This window comes from Tenrec ecaudatus, chromosome 5 (assembly GCF_050624435.1).
Source record: "Tenrec ecaudatus isolate mTenEca1 chromosome 5, mTenEca1.hap1, whole genome shotgun sequence".
In the NCBI taxonomy this organism is placed as follows: domain Eukaryota; kingdom Metazoa; phylum Chordata; class Mammalia; order Afrosoricida; family Tenrecidae; genus Tenrec; species Tenrec ecaudatus.
Window position 1 is genome coordinate 161195786 of NC_134534.1, and position 15403 is coordinate 161211188.

The 15403-nt window shown below is 41.4% G+C and overlaps 1 non-coding gene across 1 annotated transcript; it reads right to left on the minus strand.

The window, feature by feature from the left end:
- Positions 1-14088: 14088 nt before the first annotated feature.
- Positions 14089-14220, minus strand: LOC142449717 (small nucleolar RNA SNORA17). Its single transcript, XR_012784834.1, has one exon. It is a non-coding gene; the product is annotated as a small nucleolar RNA SNORA17 (small nucleolar RNA).
- Between the last annotated feature and the right edge of the window lie 1183 nt (positions 14221-15403).

A 15403-nucleotide genomic window follows, 5' to 3' on the forward strand; every position in this document is an offset into this window, starting at 1 on the left:
GGCAGGGTGAAGGGGTAACAACATCAAGGGGTCCATATAGAAAAAGAATGTTTGGATACTGATTGTGGTAGCAATTCTGCTGGACATAACTGAACTATGGAATGATTTAATATATGCATTAATCCCAATCAGTGAAAAAAGAGAAAGATGAAATTTGTGCCTAACGGCCATTGCTTATTGCACCACATACTTGGGGACAAATTTAAGATATTCCATCTTTTATTGTGTACAGCAACTGGCAATTTTTGCATATAAATGGCCCTCAAATACTAAATTAATGAATATTTTAATGAGTTAATTAAAGATTTAAATTATTTTCTTCATTGACACATAGCATTACCCTTTAATATATTCAGAAGTTTTTTTACTTTTTTCAATTACAGGTTTAAAAATTAGAATACATAATGAGTGGAATGGCAAATTTCATAGTGGATTGTCATATTCTTAAATTTTAATTACTTCAAAATTGTACAGGTATTTTACAGTGTCTGAACAAATAACAACTCATACAGAAAAATTAGCCTGTAAATAAACTTCATTTGTTATAACCAAAAAACCAAATTCACAGCTATCTAGTTGACTCATAGCAGCCCCACAGGACAGGGTAGAGCTGCCCACATGTGGTTCTGAGCCCATAATTCTTGCTTATTTTTTAAACAGTTTTATCAGCACTTCATTCACATGTCATACAATTCAATCATATCAAGAAGAGTTGTACAATTGTCATCATATTCAATTCTAGAACTTTTTCTTCTTCCTTCCTTGTACTCAATGTTATTCATGTAATTACATATTTTTCAAATTGTGGCAAAAATACACACAACAAAACAGTCTCCAATTCCACAACTTCAGCTTCTATAATTCAGTGCCATCGGTTATTCTCTTCATATTGTACAAACATGATTGATATCCTTTTCCAAATGGTTCCCCCCATGGATATTGACTCAATGCTCCCCAAGCAACAACTTTTTCCCCTTCACCCATGGTAACTAGACTGGAACTCTGAAGGGGAGTAGAAAGAAAGCCTCATCTTCCCCCGTGGGCCTGGCTTTGTGGTTAACAGCCCGAGGAGCAACTACACCACCACCCAAGTAAAAATACATAATTGATCCAGAACTCAATGTCAAACTACAATAATTTTAGCAGCAATCAGAGTAGAAGATTTATGACTGATTTTAGGCCAAGAGATCTGATCAATAAAGGAGAAAAAAAGTATAAATCAGACTATGAAAATGTAAAACTTTTGCTTTGCAAAGATATTATAAAGAGAATTATATATGTGTGTAACTATATACAGTGTGCTTCTTTAAAACAAGGCAAAAATAGAGAAAGAATTAAAAGACATAGACCGAAAGACATAGTTCAGATTACATATCTGACAAAAATTATTGTTATCGTTGCTGTGAGATGCCATCGAGTTGGTGCTGACTCATAGTGACCTAATGTACAACAGCAGGAAGCACTGCCAGTCCTGTGCCATCCTCACGTTTGAGCCCAGTGTGTCAGTCTCTCCTGTCGAGGGCTTCCCTCTGTTTTCAGTGCCCTCCACCAAGCATGGGGTCTTTTTCTCGGGAACTGGTCTCCATGAATCAGAATCTACTTGTTAGCAGTGAGTGAGAAAAAATTCGTATCTAGAATAAGTAAAATACCCGAAAAACTTCAAGTAAAACACAATCCAATTTAAAAAGGATTAAAGACTTGAACCTACCTATCACCAAAGAGGACATATAATGGCAGGTAAGCCCATGAAGGCACAAATTATTGTTATAGAGTGGATTCCAACTCATAGTGTTGCTTTGAACACAACAGAACCACCCCAGGAGTTTCCCAGGCTATAAATACTTACAAGACAGATGGACACAATTTTCTCGAGGAGCAACTTTCGACGGTTCGAAAGGGCAATCTTCAAAATAGTTAAAAGCAAAAACAAAGAGCCATGCCAATTGGTGTCAAGAACATGAAAAAAATGGAAATTCTCAGACATTGCTGGTGGGTATGCAAAATGTCGGTCACTCTGGAAGATAATTTTTTAAAAATCATTTTATTGGGGGATCATACAACTTTTATCACAATCCATCCATTCATCCATTTTATGTCAAGCACATTTGTACATTTGTTGCCCTCATCATTCTCAAAACATTTGGTTTCTACTTAAGACCTCTGGAAGATAATTTTACAGTTTCTTATAAAAGTAAACATGTACACACCCTTCCTGGATATTTACCCTCAAGAAATGACAGCTTATGAGCATTTATAGCAACTCTAACCATACTCACCAACCAACCAACAAAATAGGAAACAATTCATATGGGTCCCTGAATTAATTACTGTACAGGTAGCCAATGAAATGTTACTCAACAATAAGAAGAAATGCACTATCGAATTGTGTAATAACTTGTAGAAGTCACAAAGGCACACTGCATAGTGAGAGAAACTCATCTCAAAAGATTATATATTGTATGGTTCCATTTATATGACATTTAAAAAGATAAAATCATCATCATGGAGTGGTTCCCAAAAATTAAGGATGGAAGGAGGATGGCTACAAAAGGATCATATAAGGGAGGCTTGTGTGTGTGTGTGTGTGTGTGTGTGTGTGTGTGAGATGCAACTTCTCTGTATCCTAAGACCCACTGCTATTGAATTAATTCTGACTTACAGTGATTCTACCCGGGTTCTCCAAGATTTTATCTGTTTGGGGGAATAGACAGCCTAATCTTACTCCCTAGAAGTGGCTGGTGGGCCTGACTACCGACCTTGTGGTGAGCTGTACAAAGTCTAACACTCAGCACCACCAGGGCTCCTTTGTATTCTCAGAGTGTTGGTAATTCTACAAATACGTGTATGCATATTAAAATTCATAGAACTGAACTTCCAGTCTCAACTTGAACCGGAGATTTCTAGGTCAGTGAATCCATCCTGCATGATACTGTAACAGACGACACACTATATTATACTCTTGTCACAACCCTGAGAATTGCACAACACAAAGTTAAAGCTAATGTAAACCATAGGCTTCAGCTAATAATAAAATATAGATATTGGTTCAGAGGTGACAAATATACCACCCCAATAGAAGATATTAATAATAGGGGAAGCTGTGTGACATAGAGGAGAAAGTGTATGGGAATTCTCTGTATATTCTTGCAGTGTTATCCTGACTTCCTCAAAAGATCTTTTTTCTAGATTTTTATTAGTTCATCAATCTTTCAATCAGTTCAAGGAGCCTACCATTCTTTTGAATTCTTTTTTCTGGTAGTTCTAATGCCTTTCCTTCCTGAGAAAGGCTTTCTGACTCTATATACTCTATATCGCATTTGTTTGGGCCACTCTGAATTGTTTTTTCACGTCTTGTCTTTTCAAGTTGTCTCCGAGACATTGCGGTGTTGCATTAATTGGTGACTGATGTGCTGGTGAGATTTTAGCCTCTCACGCCAGGCCCCTGGTGTGAGTAATAGAGAACGGGAGGGAGTGCGCTCGCTGTTTGCTGGTCACATAGCACAGCTGGGAGCAGGTTTGACGTTTTCAGGTCTATATCCAGGACCTAGGCTACAGGAGGTATAGCTAAGACTGGGCCACGTGAGCAACCCTGGAAAGTCACATACTTTGTGATTCTGTTTAAATAACTTTCTTACAGTGACAAATGTTTAGGAATGGAAAACAAATTAGTGGTTGCTAGGAGACGAGCGAGAGAAAGTTGGAAGGAAATGATGTGGTTATAAAAGGGCAACAGGAGGGGTCCTTGTGCTAATGGAAAGATTCTGTATTTTTGATTATATAAATGCCAATATCCCGGTTACAGGAGATTAAGATGGGAGGAAACTGGGCAGAAGGTGAATGGTATCTTTCTGTATTCTTACAACGGTAGGTAAATGTATAATTATCTGAAAAGGGAAACAATTAAAATTAATGTTCACCGCATACCAAGTGGTAGATCATAAATATATTTATTTTTTTTAGAAGTGGGGTGGATCTTTGTCCTTGTCTTTGGGCATCTGACATACGGGCATTTCTTTCTATATTTGTAAAACTCACCACTCTGAGTCTTGGAGGGAGGAAAGAGCTAGGTTCCTAAGTTCGATGATTTTTGTTTCCCATAAGTGATTGCCTGCATCTGTCCTTTTGCCCCAGGACTGCTTGCTGGGGTGGGAGGGGGCCAGTGGTCCTTTTTTTGGTCTTGCTTTCCCTGTTGTTGTCTGATTTGGCCTTGCAGAACTTCCTAAAACGTGGGAAAGGAATATAAGCCTATCTGAAAATACTTATATTCTACTTCTCACGTTTGAGGTTTGGTAGGGCATAAAGTTTTAGTTAAAACTGTTTCCCGGCTCAGAATCTTAAAGACTTTCCTCCATTATATTCTAGCAGTCAGTGCTATTTATGAAAAAATTGGATGTCAATCTGATTCTTGTTCCTTATTTGAAGTAATTTGACTCCATGTGGGTCTTATATTCATTTATCATGTTGATATAGTTTTAATTTGAAGACTTGTATCTTTTGAGTTAATTAGTTGAATTATTGCTCTAGCAATATTCACTCCTCGGTTTCTTTCTCTTTCTGGGACTCTTACAAGCTAGATGTCAGAATTTTAGTCTGTCTTTTCCCTCAATTTTACTTTTCAACTTCCCTGTTGAGTTTTTACATTCCAGCATTCCTTTTCCACATTTCTCATTCACTGAGTTTTGCTTTAGGACAGTCAGCTACTCATTTCGTAGCGACTCCTTAATGTTATAAGGCTGTTCAAACGAAAGCTTCTTACGTGCACCCTCTTCACTTTTTTTCATAAAATATATATTTAGCACCGGCTCCGTTTTGCAGCACACAGCTCTGCCTCATTCTCTTTGAAGCTGAGCAACACTTTAGAATACAGTTGTATCTATTTATCATCTATTTGTTAAACTAGCCCCCTTTTAATAGCATTGAAGCTGTTTCCATGAACTTGGGCACTTGGATTCATCTTTTTCTATTTGCTGGCTAGCCTTCTTAAATTGGGTATTAACATTAGGCTTGTTGCAGAGGTCAGTGCTCATGATGGTTAATAGCCCCACGGCCTATGATATAAGCCTGTCGTAAGATGTTGTCCGTTGGTTTACTGCAAGGCCTTTTGAGCCACAGGCTGGTGTATTAATGAAGACTGTGGCTGCTACCCAATATTAATAATGACTGCGAATGATTGGGAGGGAAACATCCCTCTCTTCTCCTGCGCAGGCTGCGATTCATAGGAATGGATTGCCCTGCCACGAGAACTCAAAATTATTACAACCTTTTATTCCTCTGCGGTCAGCTGGGTGTGTATTCATGTCTATATGATTGCCAAAAAACAAACACAAAACAAAAACCTCTTAAAATGAGCTAGAAAAACACATTAAGTCATCACTTCAATTATGCTGAGATAGTACATTAATCCTCTGTCACTAATCTCATTTCATCTTGACGTCTCAAGCTCATCCAATATTTTATTTCCATACAGGCCATATTGGTCGATTATATATCACCAGCAATATTTATTTATGCCATCAATTAATTTTGATCATGAAGTAAATTATGATGGAATTATAATAATTCTTCAGCTTAAATATATTTCACAATCATACAAACTTGACATTTTGAAGTGCAGCTGATCTTGAATCTTAATATTATTTCCTTCACAACAGTTGTGAAAGAAGGAGTTGACTCTGAATATTTCGGATTTAATTTTCATATGAAAGGCTCCTCTTCTTGTGTTTTATTTGAGGTATTACCCTGAGGTGCAAATAGATATGAAGAGAGCCATTCATATTAAGAAAATGAGCCATAATGCTTAATAAACAAACAAGTAAATAAAAGGCTATGTTATAGAGAAGGGTTGGGGACGTGTTCATTTCTGCAACGTTAGTATTAGTGGATAGATTTTGCCCAGGACAACCAGTGCTAGCGGGCTGCAGACGTCCTCAAACTACAGCCCGCGGGCCACATGTGGCCCGCCGAGGACATTTATCCAGCCCTCCGGGTGTTTTTGCCCCATTTGTTTTTTTTTACTTTAAAATAAGATATATGCAGTGTGCATAAGAATTTTCTCATAGTTTTTTTTTAAACTACAGTCCAGCCCTCCAATGGGCCTGAGGGACAGTGAACTGACCCCCTGTTTAAAAAGTTAGAGGACCGCTGGAGAGGGTCAGGACTTGACTGACATCCTGGAGTAGATTGTTAATGTCTCCAGGAAGATCGAATCAGTGAGAAATTGCCATGGACTTGACTCTGATGCAAAGCGAGCCCAGACATGCTACCGTAGACTGTTGCTCCAGAGGCTTTTCCATGGAAGCAGGAGTTCATGGTTTTCTCGGAGTAGATCACCAGGCCTTTCTTCCGAGGAGCGTCTAGATGCATTTGCATCTCTGACCTTTTGGTTAGTAGCTGCGTACATTAACAGCTCCCACCCAGGGTCTCCAGAATTATCCAAGGGAGAGGCCAGTGAAACACAAGCCAGAGTATTTTCTTTAAATTCCTTACACACTTCCTCTTGAATATTACTGAATCACAGGCGCCTTCAGTATGCACAGATCCTTAGTCAAGCTTGTGTTTCTCTCCAGGAAAAAGCCAACCAGGTTAGTCATTAACTGGGTAACATTTTCACAGTTCATACTCGTACCCTTGCCCTTTGGTTAAGAACTCTGGATTTAGAGGTGGACCTACAGCAAATCTGTTCAGGGACAGCTAGAGATAATCCAGTTCATAAAACTAATGATTAAAAACTGGAATATTGTTTTATTTAATTTAAAGTGAAATGGTCACAGAGCCAAGGAAATTGGGTCCTCAAGATCAGTTTGTGGTTTTTCTGTTGTGTGCTATTGAGTTGATTCCAACTCACAGTAACCTATAGGGCTGAGTGGAACTTCCCCGAGGAGTTCTGTGGCTGTATTCTTTACAGAAGCACATTACCAGTATTTTCTCCCTGCTGTGGGGCTGCTGGTGGGTCTAATTGCTGACCCTAATTTCTAATTTTCTGACAACTCCAATCTTCTAACTCTAACAACTATAGTAAATGAAAACTGTTATAATAAAAGTTTTCACTTACAAACTGTACTGTCTCAGTAATCAAAACAGCAATCAACGATGGACACATAAACCAGATGGTTAGAATAGAGAACCCAGAATAAACCTGTCCACCTTTGGATGGATGATTTTCAACAGGGGGTTCCAGTCTCCCCAGTGGGAGAGAAACAATCTCTTCCATTAATGGTGCTGACAAAACTGGGCATTCACAAAACGTTGAACCAGGGTCACTATTTAATACCCTCGCAATAACTAATTCAAAGTGGCCCCTAAGACCAAAAGTCAAGGCTAAACGGAAAGTTCCTAGAAGGTAGCATAGGAACAAAACTGAAGGACCTATTTTTTCAACAATACATTACTAGACACAAGTTCCAATTCACAAACAGTACAAAATGAATTACATGACTGAGACCTCCACAAACTAAGATACTTCATCAAAAGAATACAAAGAGGAACTACAAATTGGGAAATGGGGGTTGGGAATGTTATCTCCGACAAGGGTCTAAAGTTTGTAATATCTACAAAACCTCAACCACTCAACAAGAACAAGACAATCCAATTTTTAAAATGAACAACAGACATGAACAGATATTTGAGCATCAAACAACCCGTGAACAGATATTTGACCAAAGAGGATATTCAAGCATCAAGCAACCATGAAAAGATGCTCATAATCATTAGTCATTCCAAGCTGTACCCACACCATCAAGTCAACTGTGACTCCAGGTGACCTTACAGGGCAGAGTAGAACTGGCCCTGTGGATTTCCAGGACTATTTATCTTTAGAGAAGCAGAAAGCATCATTTTTCTAGTGCTTTTAAACTGCTGACCTGTGACTAGCAGCCCAGAGAGACGCAAATCAAAACTACAATGAGAGGCCATCTCATTTCGACCAAAAAAGGAAAGGGAGAAAACAGCACATGCTGATGAGAATGTAAGGAGATTGGAATGCTTATCTACTGATGATAGGATTGTGAAATAGTATAACCTCTACAGAAAATGGTATGGATCTTTCTTTAAAAGGTGGAAATAGAAAAGAGTCAGTAACCCTACTCCTAGGTACACATATGCAAACACTCTAATTATTGTGCTGCAAATAGACAGATGTCCATTCCTTCCCAGTGTCCCTGTGGATTAAGTGTCCAGTAAATCCCATCTGGCCACAGTCCAAAGATGTGAATAGCCTTAATATTGGACAGAAAACATTATAAAGTTGATTTTGTCAGATGTAGTTAGAATAAATGTAACATCTTATCATTAGATTTCCCTTTTGACCCATATTAAATTTGTTCTAGTTTTCTATACTTTTTGCTCCCCCCCCCCCTTTTTTCGATTGATCGAGGTTCTTGTATGTTTTATTTTTTGATTGTTATTGGGTCCTTTTGGCTTTTGGTCTTTGTTTTGCATGGTTTTCTCTCTAGGGCATCCGGGATGGGCAAATCTATGGAGACAGTAACTGGAATAATGCTTCCCGAGGAAATGAAGGCAGCGTGGGGGGATGGAGAGGCAGCAGTGATGAGCACAAGAAAGAATATATTTCCCAACGACAACTCTTCTTGATATGACTGAACTATTAAATTGTATAACATGGGAATGATAGCTCCATAAAATATTTTACTTTGAGAATGATTGGGGCAGGGAATGTGCAGATGTGCTTTATACAATTGATGTATGTATATGTATGGATTGTGATAAGAGTTGAATGAGCCCCTAATAAAATGTAAAAAAAGAAAAGAGGAGAGAAAAAAAAGAAAATGATTAGGGCAAAGAATGTACAGATGTGCTTTATACAATTGATGTATGTATATGTATGAACTGTGATAAGAGTTGTATGAGCCCCTAATAAAATGTTTATAAAAATATTTTAAAATAAAAGAGATCATAGAATAAACATATTATAAGATATATACAATATGAAAAAGAATGCTAATAGATTATATAGAAATATAAAACAAACAAACAAACAAAAAATCCTCCATCTTGTCTATACCCTTCTGAGGGCAGCGTTACCATCTCCCTAAGCCTTTTTTTTTTTTTCAATGAGTTAGTGAGTGAGTGAGTGAGAGAGTGAGTGAGAGAGTGAGTGAAAGAGTGAGTGAGATAATGAGTTAGTGAGTGAGAGAGTGAGTGAGAGTCTCTCTAAGCCTTTTTCCAAGAATTCTGTGCTCTTTGATTTGCACGATGCCAAAGAGCTATTTGGCACACTCAGCGTTCTTTGATTTTTGGGGAAAAAAAGAAGTCTGAAGGGGCAAGATGAGGGCTGTAGGGTGGATGAGGTGAGGTTCCCCAGTGAAGTCATTGCAAGGCAGTCTTTGCTTCCCTCAAAGAATTAGCAAGTGCATTCTCAGGGTGGGTAAAATCCCATGGTGTAACTTTCCTGGCCCTTGATTAAACAGTGCAATGTCCACTTTTCTTAAAACTTACTGAGTGTGGTGAATGGAAATTACTTTGTGTGGCTCTTTAACCCACAGTCTTTGTAATTCCCACCAAACGAATGGATAGAAACATGGAAATAGTGTGTGAAACTCTAATAGAGGGGTTTGGCCAGTTTTGCCATCCATTAGTATAAAAATGAGCCACCTCAGTAGTAGGAACAGGGAATCCCATGACCATCAATGAGAAGAGTCACCAATGGAGCATGTGTGAGATCCTTGCTTGAAGTGGTAGAGGCAGCAGAGGCCCCAGAGGCCCAGCACAGAGATCATGAGACAGAGTGGAGGCGCCATGTCAAGGGTACAGCCAGAATTCTGGGTTTCTCAGCTCATGGAATGAATAAAGCAGGGGTTTTCCTGCAGAATGGGGTGCCTTTGGGCTTTGACCATTGCTCAAGGAGCCTTTGTAACACTTGCTCAAGCAGGGCAGAGGCCAATGGGTCATGTGGTTGAGAGGGTGAGGACCAGAAAGAGATGTCTCTGTAAGCATGACTCACAGAGGTGCTGTTGTAGACAAAGGTCTGTATCCTTAATGATTGCTGATCCTCACTTGTGGTTGCACGCTAACCTCCCTAATAACTCCCACAATCACGAACACCGTCTCTGTTTTCTGTGTGGCCATTACAGTGGGTTGTCCAACTCAACAGAAAAGCAGCGTGCCATAGGCGGGATGACTCGTGTCAGTAAGGTAGGGGAAATTGGTGGGTAGAGGCATGTCTGATCTTGACCACAGAGGAATAAGCCTTGGGCAGATGTGGAGTTGGATGGCCCCCTCTCCTGTGTGTGGGCAGAGGAGGTCAGATGTGGCCCCCATGTCATTTCCTCCCTGGGCAGTAGAGACTAGAGAAACCCAGAGGTTATCACCATGAAATACCTTTTATATTTTGAACTGAAACTATTCCTGAAAGTAACCTTTCAGCTAGGTAGCAGATTGGCTCATAAAGTAAACAATATTATCGGTGTGTGGTGTGCTTTAAAAAGGTGTTGTGATCTACATAAGATAAAAGGGTCAAAATAATAATTATTAATCTACCAAGTGGGGCTGGGAGGAAAGGGGAAAAATGAGGAGCTGATACTAAGGGCTCAATAGAAAGAAAATGTCTGCAAATGAATGAAGGTAACATATGTACAAACATGCTGGATGCAATCAATGTATGCATTATAGCAAGAGATGTAAGAGTCCCCAATAAAATGATAATTTTAAAAAGGCCAACATTTACTTTGAAACATAGATGGAAGAAAGGTCTGGGGGAGCAGAGCAGCTTACTTAATGGAAGCAGAACAACCAGGACAGAAAGATGGAAATTATGGATAAATTCAAACTCAAAGACTCACTGCCATCCAGTTGTTGCTGACTATGGGGCAGGTAGAACTCACTGCCATCCAGTTGTTGCTGACTATGGGGCAGGTAGAACTCACTGCCATCCAGTTGTTGCTGACTATGGGGCAGGTAGAACTCACTGCCATCCAGTTGTTGCTGACTATGGGGCAGGTAGAACTCACTGTCATCCAGTTGTTGCTGACTATGGAGCAGGTAGAACTCACTGTCATCCAGTTGTTGCTGACTATGGGGCAGGAAGAACTGTCCCTGTAAGTTTAGGAGACTGTAACTATTTATGTGCGTAGAAAGCCCTGCCTTTCTCCTGAGGAGCAGCGAGTGGTTTCAAACTTGGGAATTTGCAATTAGCAGTCCAAGACATAACCATCAAATGGTGGAAAATGTGACCAATACAGTGATACCTCGCTTGTCAAGTGACTCACGGCTTGTGAATTCTACTACTCGAACAGCAAAGTTAAAACAAACAACAAACAAACCCTACTCTGTGTTTTGTAACTTTACTAGGTAGTCTAACCAAAAACCTGACTTGAAAAAACATGTGTGGATGAGAGTGAGTCATACTTCAATTCTGTCAAGCACGTTTGTACATATGTCGCCATCATCATCCAACATAATTTAACATGATTCCTTCATGTCACAGCATGGACAATACCTTTAGGTTTTTTTTGGTGGCAGAGTAGTACTTCATTGTATGGATATACCCAATGTTGTCTAGCTAATCATTTGCTGTTGAACAGCTGAGCTGCTTTCCTCCCCAGCTATTGTGACAAGTGCCAAAATGAGTGCTCGTGTACATAGATCAATCCAGAAAGCCTTCACATTACAGATTCCCAAAGCCCACCTCTTAGGAAGAGCAAGAGAAATGCAGAGGTAGAGTTGGGCTGCCCTGTCATCTGGCTCCTGTCTTCTTCTCTGATCACCACCAAAGCCACTATTTCTAAGACGGTGGGAAGGATCCCGTGCTATTTAGAAGTCTCCAGGGGCCTGGAGGAAGTATAGAACCTTACTGAGAAAAGACAAAGGTCCTCTGGGCTTTGTGAAGCCCACAGGCTGGCTGTTTAGAGGACATTTGTAGTATGTATTTGTCACCATGGCTCTCTGATCCTAAAACAGGTGCAAGGCAAGGCCTCCCTCTCCCCTGAAGACCTGAAAAGAGGCAGGCAGTTTTCCTGCCTCTGGAAGCTGGCAGACAGGCATGCGATTGTAGTACACCCAATCAAATGCCCATAAATTTGTGGCTGAGAGAGGGAATCAAAGGCAACCTTCCCATCTATCAGGTTTTCTTTCTCTCCCAAGGCTCTTGGGGACAATCTTGACTTATCTCTTCTTAGCTACTAGCGGTTCCTGACATTACGTAGACTAGAAAGTAGAAGCAGATTCTAGAAAGCCACAAATCCGTGTTCCTTCTTTTACAACCTGGGTCGCCTCTTTGGCTGCACTGATCAAGAGGATACATTAGAAGTGACACGATGCCACTTTCCGGGCCCTTAAGAGACGCCGAGACACCAGTGGCTTCTGCTTCTTCCTGAGTAGAGTGCTTGTTCTGTGGGAAAATAGAGTAGGAAGCCAAGTTACCCTGAGCCTGCCAGGTTATCGGACATGTTAGCCATATGGGAAGGCCGCAGTGATGTCCAGCTGTTGCAGCCTTCCAAGGTCAGGCAACTGATAAGGGAGTGAAGAAGCCTTCGAATGATGCCAGTCCATCAACCCAAGGGCTGCCACTGAACCAGAGACTCCAAGGGAGGAACATCCTCCTGAGCTCACTCCACCCGGAGAACTGGAGGAGATCAACCTACACTGGCGCTTCAAGTCACTAAGTAACAAGTCAGTTTATTACTCAGCAGTGAAAAAAACCAAAACTCATTGCCATCGACTCAGTGCTGACTCATAGCGATCCTATAGGACAGGTTAGACCCTTCTGAGTTTCCGAGATGGTAACTTTATGGGGAGTAGAAACATCCGTCTTTCTCCCAAGGAGGAGCCGGTGGTTTCAAACTGACTATCTTGCGAATTGCAGCCCAACACATAACGACCATGCCACCAGGGCTCCTCAACAGATAACTGAAATATGTAGAAACCAATGAAAGGACGCAAGCAGTAGTTTGGGGGGCACCAGCACAGGACTATTCAAACCGCATTGAAATTTCTCACATGCTATTCTCTCCCATCCAGCCTGCCACATGGCTAAACTTTGAACTGTCCCGAAATGGCACGTTGTGCACTTTCAGCAATTTCCTTGGTGTCACCTATGAGCAATGCTTACATTAACATGTCCAAAGTCACCAAAAATAGGGCCCTGGATTGCAGCCAGCAGGACCACAGTGATATGAAGTCTACTAAAACGTAGCACTCTGGGCCAGACGTGTAAGAAGGATGAATGGCAGCAGATTATTCAAGCACATTTGTTGAGTGCACCCAGTGGAACCAGAGAGGGATGAGTAACTGTCCCGTGCAGGCAGATGTGTCATATAAATGTACGAACCTGTCTTCTTAAAATTTATTTACCTGGGATGTTTTAGGAAGCAGGACAGAGAAGCCAGCATTCATCTATCAGAAATAAGTTGGCTTTCCTTAAGCAAACCTTATAGAGCACTATAAGATAAAGTACAGAAGCATGTTGAACTGCAGTGGCCGCCTCTGCACATGAAAAGTTAATACTTCTGTGCAGACTGAAGCCAAACCAAACCCACTGCTGTGTTATCAAGTCCACTCCTCCTCATAGTGAACCTAAATGGCAGCGGTTCTCAGCCTGTGGGTCCCGACCCCTTTAGGGTCGAACGGCCCTTTCACGGGGGTTGCCTGATTCATAACAGTAGCAAAATTTCAGTGATGAAGCAGCAACAAAATTTTTTATGGTTGGGGGGGTCACTACAACACGAGGAACTGTATGAAAGGGTCGCGGCCTGAGGAAAGTGGAGAACCACCAGTTTCAGAGGCTGTAACCTTTACAAAAGCAGACAGGGTTTGAACTGCACTCCAGGGCTCATTTTTCTACACATGTGGGTAGAAAGATATGGTGTGTAGCCCCTAAAATGGCCTGCTGTGATCCCCGTCTCCTGATATTCCTGTTTCTTTCTTTCTTTCTTTTTTTAACCAGCAGCTGTGGGCGAGCCAGCCCCATCCCAAGTCACCCTTAGACATGGGCTTGCTTGGACCCCCCTACAGTGGGCAGCGGCAGCTTTCAGGTGCCCTGCCCCCCAACGACAATGGTGCCCATCACCTGTCATCCAGCTCCCACGATCTTGTCACCTTGCAAAAGGACTGCCCAAGTCACACAGGTCCAATAGGACTGTGGGGCTAGCAGTCATCCTCAGGTGGTTCACGTCAGACCCCTGAGCCTAGACATAGCCCCTCTTCTCTCTGCCCCCTAATGACACAGGTATGACAGGGTGGCCACGCTGCAACGCCTCTCGGGGCAGTGCCTGTGGATGATAACTGCCCTCGAGTCAACTCTGATTCATGGTGCCCGCATGCACAACAAAAGAAACTGCCAAATCCTGCAAATGATCCTTGGGATTGCCGGCATGTTCACGTGCATCATTGTGGCTAGTGTGCCAATCCATGCCACCAAGGGCCTGCCTTACTCTCGTAGACCCTCATTCACCGCACATGACGTTCTCCTCCAGCAGCGGAGTCCTCCTGATGATGTCCAAAGCAAGTGAGTCAGGCAATGTTTCGTTCATCCATATGCTTTTCATTGGCTACAATCAGGAAGCCCTGCTTTAGTAATCCGCCCTCGTCTGTCTGCTACGGCTGTGCTGGCATTGAACATACCAGTGGCACAGCTTCTGGCACCACGGCAACATGCGAGCTACCGCAGTCTGGCAAACTAACCAATGCGTGGTGCTTAGTATCCTGACCACAGTATACTTCCTTCCCTTTGAGCGCAGCCTGGGTTTAGGGCTCTGCTCTCCTTTAGCTCACAGGACAAGAACAATAGAGAGATGCATACATAAATACCCCAAACCTCAATTGTTTTCCTGCCAAATGTCCCCTCCTTCAGAGTTCCTCACGTCAAACTTAAAGTTTAGCAGGTAGACTTATTTTTTTCTGTTGTATTTACTTCCCTCATAGGATTAAATCAGTCAGTCTTGCAGATTATTTTCCCAAAAGATATATCTAATATCTTCTGTTGTCCTTGTCTCCCACCACTGTCCTAGTCCAGGTCAGCCACGTCTCTCACCTGGAGGATTGTAGATCTCCCAATTAGTCCCTTTGTGTTTCCTATTGCTCTTCTATAGAGTCTTTATAAAGAAACCACTTTTCTTATCCAGTCAATCAGATCACGACTCTGTGTAAAGCCCGCTGATGACTCCTAATCATATTAAGAATAAATTGAAGAAAAAAAACAATAAATTGAATCCTCTTCGCTTGACTTTTGCATCCTGCATCATCTGTTTCTCTTTTCCTCTCTAATTGCATGTGGTTGGTTTACCTTCTTTTGGCTCACTGTGTTCAAGCCACTGGGCCGCGCTTCTGTTCTGCAAACACGGCAACTTGTTCTTACCTTGGGACCTTTGCGCCCGCAATTCTTCTGCCCACACCGCCCTTGCTTATGTTCCATGTATCCATATATGTGGGCTGCTTTTTTTTTTTTTTTAAT